This window comes from Acyrthosiphon pisum, chromosome A1 (genome assembly GCF_005508785.2).
Source record: "Acyrthosiphon pisum isolate AL4f chromosome A1, pea_aphid_22Mar2018_4r6ur, whole genome shotgun sequence".
Classification (NCBI taxonomy): Eukaryota; Metazoa; Arthropoda; class Insecta; order Hemiptera; family Aphididae; genus Acyrthosiphon; species Acyrthosiphon pisum.
Genome location: NC_042494.1, coordinates 50792522 through 50798917, shown reverse-complemented (window position 1 = coordinate 50798917; position 6396 = coordinate 50792522).

Here is a 6396-nt window from a genome sequence, read left to right as displayed (position 1 = left end):
TATTAAAATGTCATACTACGGTGTTTTAATCGCAATTAGCAATCATCGCAACGATAAATATGATAATGTTTGTCTATATTTCTGCCTAATAGAAAATATAAATAAGAGAATTATACATTGAAATGTATAAATGAACATTTTACAATTTATTAGACTAGTAATACATAATTTGTTTGTATACATACGTAATTCTCATTTCTCATCCAAAATGAAAACATTAGAGCATCTTGTAATACACTTAAGTTTTGCTGACGAAATTATTAAAAACTATGACCATCCATTGTCCATTGATATAATAATTATAATATAATAAAGTTATGACTTTAACAGCAATATCATTTTTATGATTTATCCAATAATACATAAATGAGATCACATTTGTTTATATTTGATAGTTCTAAATAATATTAAATGCATTTATTTATTACATTTAGAATAAATTTCCATTGATGGTTTAAAGTTTAAGTTATTTTTTATGAAACATTTTTTTTAATTAATATATTATTTAAATTACTTAAACCGTATAGTATACAATATTTATTTTAATTTTACTAAACAAAAAATTAAATAAATTTACATGCAAATTAAATTTAAACTTGACCCAAGTTGACGTAAAATCTAAGTTGTTATTTGTATAAGGTAATTCATTTATAACGATGCAACTATAATATATGATATAGTAAATCATAAAATGACTTGTAGAACGGAATCAAAAATCATAAACTGATGTGGTATTTTATGTTTATTTTAAATTGAAAATTCTATTACGAGGACTTGAAAAAAAGTTAAATTTATAGTCAAACTTGTAAAAACCATATTTCGAATAAAACGTATTTCATTTGTGGAATGAAAAATCAGGAAGTGTCACTACTACATACCTACCATTTGGCGTTTTCCTTCAAGAAATTAACGATCACATTATTAATTATATTCACTATTATCACATATTATATTCTTATTGTGCCCCACAGCCGGTGTAAAGATAAATTAAGCAATACCCGTACAAGATTATTAATAATGCGCAATACATCGAGGACTAATACCTATCAAACACACGTTTTGGAAAAATGTAGATATAAATTCAGTGTAAACTGGTCTAGTAATATTTTTCAACAATACAATATGTCATATAATATAATATAATATGAGAGTATTATTGTTACTAATGACTAATAGTAACTATTGGCCTATAATATAATATTATTATTTATTAACATAACGTTTATTTTCTTTAAAATTTATTAATAGGAGTAATAAAGTAATAATTTCACTACTTTTATATTCTGAACGGAGCCATAAATGTATTGGTTTTACAAAGATGTGTGTTTTTGCGTCTGACGCGATAACAAAGCATCAATTTTACGCCCTGAGTAAAAACTGTATACCGATTACCAAGTACCTAATTTTTTCAAAATATGCATGAAAATAAAAACAAATAGGTATATGGAAAAAATAAGTTTTTACGCAACACCCGTTTTTGTTGATATAGATTTTGTTTTTTTAATCCAAAATGGATACTTGATATTTTTAAACTATTTTGACTCTTTTTAAGATGTTTGCAAACCTTTTTAGTTTCTATTTTGTCTTATATTGATACAATTTGAACCTATAACCTATACATGCACAATACAATTATTCTAAAATGTTTAAACTAATTTTTGACTATTAATAGGAATTTTAAATTCTTGAATTTAATTTTTTAGATTCTGAGCGGAGCAAGGAAGCTAGTGGTTTTACATTGTTGTTTATTTATTTATTTATTTCTGTATACAAAATTTCTACCAGAAGGAGTGCTTCGATTTCAACATAAAAGTACCTTATCTTTTAGAAAATTGGATCAATATGGTACTTTAGAGAGGTCATTTTTTCAATAGTTATTTAACGCCACGGTAAAAGCTACCGACGAATTACGAAAAACCGCTAAAAATTGAATTTTAATTTCTAATGCTTTGTTTCTCACCATAGAAACGAATAAAAAATTATAATATTAATTCAACTTACAGGATATAATAAATAATAATGATATTAAATATCCAAACTGACAAACCGCCTCCGCTCAGAATCGTTTTTCTTATACAATGATATTATATCATTGAATTCAAGTCTAATACAACCATTATACAATGACCAACTTGTACCTAATATACTTTACAGCAGAGCGACATCCACTTACCTGCTTTTTACTTTTGACCCCCCAAAGTACCAACTAGATTCACTTTCCTATTAGAAAGGTACTGTTAAAGAAAATCCAAGCACTTTTACTGTCCTAAAAGGCAATGACATACACAAAAAAAAAATTTTAAATTTAAAAAAAACACACATCATTGTAAAATCAATACATTTATCGTTACTCAGAATCTAAAATAAAAATAAAATAAAAAAACACACATCATTGTAAAATCAATACATTCATCGTTTCACTCAGAATTTAAAATTTGAAATCGGTTAGTACAAAGAAATGTTATCATTTTTATTTAAAATACATAATATGTTTAGACTCCGGAATACACATTAATACATATTAAGCAATTTGTTTAGGGGATTTGGTGGTGGTGATTTCCTGTTTTTGTCTAACACACGCGCAACATAAGAATTTAAACATGTTTTTTGTTCGACGAACCGATTGATATAGTGAATGTAGGGGGGGGGGCGCAAAATTGTCCTTAAAATCGTATCCTCCAGGGCTCCAGCAAAAACCTTTTATTACACAACGTAGACACAGAGTACGTCTAGTATAATATTATATAAGATATTATGCGTACTGCGTAGCGTACATTATATTTCACGCAAGGTAATTGCAATGCCGATTGTCGAATGCACAAAAATATCACTTTTCACAAATGGAATGATGTGTGACGGCCGACGATGGAAGGTCGGTTTTCATTTTTTCAATAATATTATTAATTATATTTTTGTAATGTTTTTTTTTTCTCCTGAAATGACAACGGTAAGGATGGTCGACGACGGCAAGTCATACCGATAATTTTATTTATTTATAATGCCATAATGGTACAATAATAATGATATTTGGTTTCGGGTAAAATACTAGTAGTTTCGGGTAATAGTTATCGACGAAGACAATCTAATTTTCGTTGTCGATAACAAGAAATTGTTTATCATCGACGACGATCGATGACGGAACTAAGCCTATATCACATTAACACAGTACCTAACAGTTAACACAATTACACACTCGCACACAATACATATAAAATTATATTATTTTATTTTTCGTAAATTTATATTTTATAATACTGTATTTTGTAGTTGTAATGAACCACGAAAATAATCAAAAACCCAATATATTATATAAATTACACAAACCTATTTTGGGAGATTTTTTTCGGGGGGCGTACGCCCCCTTCGCCCCCCCCCCCTTGGATCCGCGCCTGAGACTTATACGCATTCTTTCAATTATTGTTGATAAAAAAATGTTTGCTGAGTAAAAAATCTTAAGATGTAGTCAAGCTATCAAGTTATCTGTTTATGTAAAACTCACGCAAGTCTGTACCAGAATGAAAACTCTGTACCCTTAAGGGCCAGTTTCATCATGTAGAGTTAATTTCAGACTAGCTGAATACTCAAAGTTACTACTTAGAATTTTGTGGTCATCTCAAGTAAATAGAAATCTTTACTCCCAGATTTTAACCGCTAATATTTCTGAGTGATTACAGGCTAACTCGTAGTTATAACCACGATACTGTAAAATGTTAATGGATATTACATAAAAATGTGTTATTTTTCTTTGGCTTATTATATTTCTGTACCTACTTTACTTATATTAACTAATTATTTCCACCTCTTGAATTGTTTTTATTACGTTTTTAAACGAAATAATGTGTCGTAGAAATACTATTTGATGACGAAAGTGAGATATATAATAAAGGAAATTTAATCTAATTTTTATTATAGGATTCTGCACTTAACCTCCTACACGGTGAAACCGGCCCTTAGTAAACTATACTAATCTACACTCCAAATATAATTATCACTCTCACTAATTACTACATACATCTCAAATATAACTAATTTATCCTACACCTGCTCAGTATGGGCAGCCTCTCTTAAAAAAATTCAAACCCTACAAACAAATTCTTACGGTTAAGTTTAAAGACTCAATTGTTTATGAGGAATAGACAAATACTTAACGATTCAGCAAGAATTTTTTTTTTCAAGACTAAATTATAACCCAATTTAGAAATATCTGAATTAAATTTTCAAAATATTTTGACTAATTTTAAGCTATTTATACCACATTATATTTACAGTTTGCACCGTTCTCATTATATTTATATTGACTAATAAGTTATTAACAATTATATAACATGATATATTATTATAGTAATTATTTATTCATAATACTTTAATATTTTGCGATGTTTTTGTAAAAGTTAATTCAACTTTCCGTAATACTACGGGATCCATCAGGAAAAATTATGCTACTAGATATTTTTCTTATAATTCCAAATTGAGAAATCATAGCCATGTTTTTGGGTTTATCAAACCACAGCGGAAAAATATCTAGTAGCATGCTAGAATTTATTGAATTAAGAATTATAGATTGATTTTTAATATATATATATTTATTTATTGATTTGTGTTTCTATGGTGATAACTAAAACGTTACGCAATCCGGCTATTTTGACAACTAGAAACAATACAGTAAGTTGTCGACGCTATATTATTCCCTTGTCATTACTTTTCTCATTAAATGGCTTTTTTACTCACCGAACAGTTGCGTTTAAAATAAAATCCAGGCTAATCGGTTAGGTACAACTTCAGATATAGGTAGCTGTCCAAAAATATAATCTTACATAACCCTATTTTACACATTTAGGGGTTGAATTTTAAAAATCTGTTCTTAGCTGATGTCTCCTACCTGCTAAATATCAGCTTCGTAAGTCAAGTGTATTTTTCGACATTTCAAGTTTAATTGAAAATTGGTAAAAAGTTGTATCCAGCACAAAAACATATATAAGTAATATGTTAAAATAAATTACCATTTCACTAACATACATTTTAAATCAATTATAAAATATCCTTAAGAGGACGTCGTACCCGCATGTATTAAATCCGTCTTACTAACGCAAAATATACAAATATGTACCTACCTACGTTCAGCAGTTCCAATTTTGTATTGTTGGCTTAAATATGAGAGTTAATTCACCTGTTAACAAACTTAAATATATAACCATTATCTACAATATGTTCTCTCGTTGGTTTTTTACAATATTTTTATATTTAAATGAGTTATGGCCTATGGGAATTTTTAAATATTAATATTGTACACACACATAATTCAATTTAAAATAATAATATCGTAAAAAACCAACGAGAGAACACAGATAATATTCTTACATTTAAGTTTGATAGTAAGCCAATGCACTCAAATATTTATGCCATTATGGTTATTGTTTTAAACAACACAAAATTGGAACTTCTTGTTGAACATTTTGGTATATTATATGTTAGTAAGGTTGAGACATCACACGCGGGTACAATGTCTTCTTAAAAATATATTGACATCACCTCTGGTCAGAATCGGTTTACTTAGGTACTTATCAGTTTTGTAAAGAATACTTTTATTTTGTATTCGGAATACATATTCGAATAAATGAAAATTAAAGTATTCAGAATACGTATTCGAATACTTCTTAAAAATTATATTCAGAATACATATTCGAATACTTTTAAAAGTATTCAAATACTATCAGAATACTTTTTTTCACAACTATAGTTTTTGACAGTTTTTGAATGATTGGTATTTAACATTTATTAATTAATAATTAAACATATAACGGAATCATAAGTTATTTATACATTTTGACCACATATGATTTGGCCGATATGGGCCATCGGGATACAACACATATTGGTGTTTATAAAAATAATCATATCATGGGCCAATATTATATTTCGTTTAAAGAATAAAATTAATGTTCATGATTTATAATATGTCTTGTCACAAATTTAAAACTATTTTTCTGGATCGGAAAAAAGTATTGTTTTTTAATGAATAAAAAATACAAATAAAAGTATTCAGAATACGTACCTATTCGAATACTACTTAAAAAAAGTATTTAAAATAGCATTCGAATACAAAAAAAGTATTCAAATATTTTTATTTGAATACATTTATTCGAATACTTTACAAGACTGGTACTTACTTATGCAATAATTGAATTCAAATTTGATACTCAAGGTCTCACCTATACCAAATGTCGAGTATACACTCCAAACATACATCAGTTTTCTCTGTTATTTTTTAACTCTGTAATGAGTAACTTATCTTAGAAGAATTTTGAAAGAAACTTTGTATTGTGCTACCTATGGTGGCGCAAATTATAAACTACCTATAAAACCAAGGACTGAAATATTGGTTTAGGTTAGGTTTTG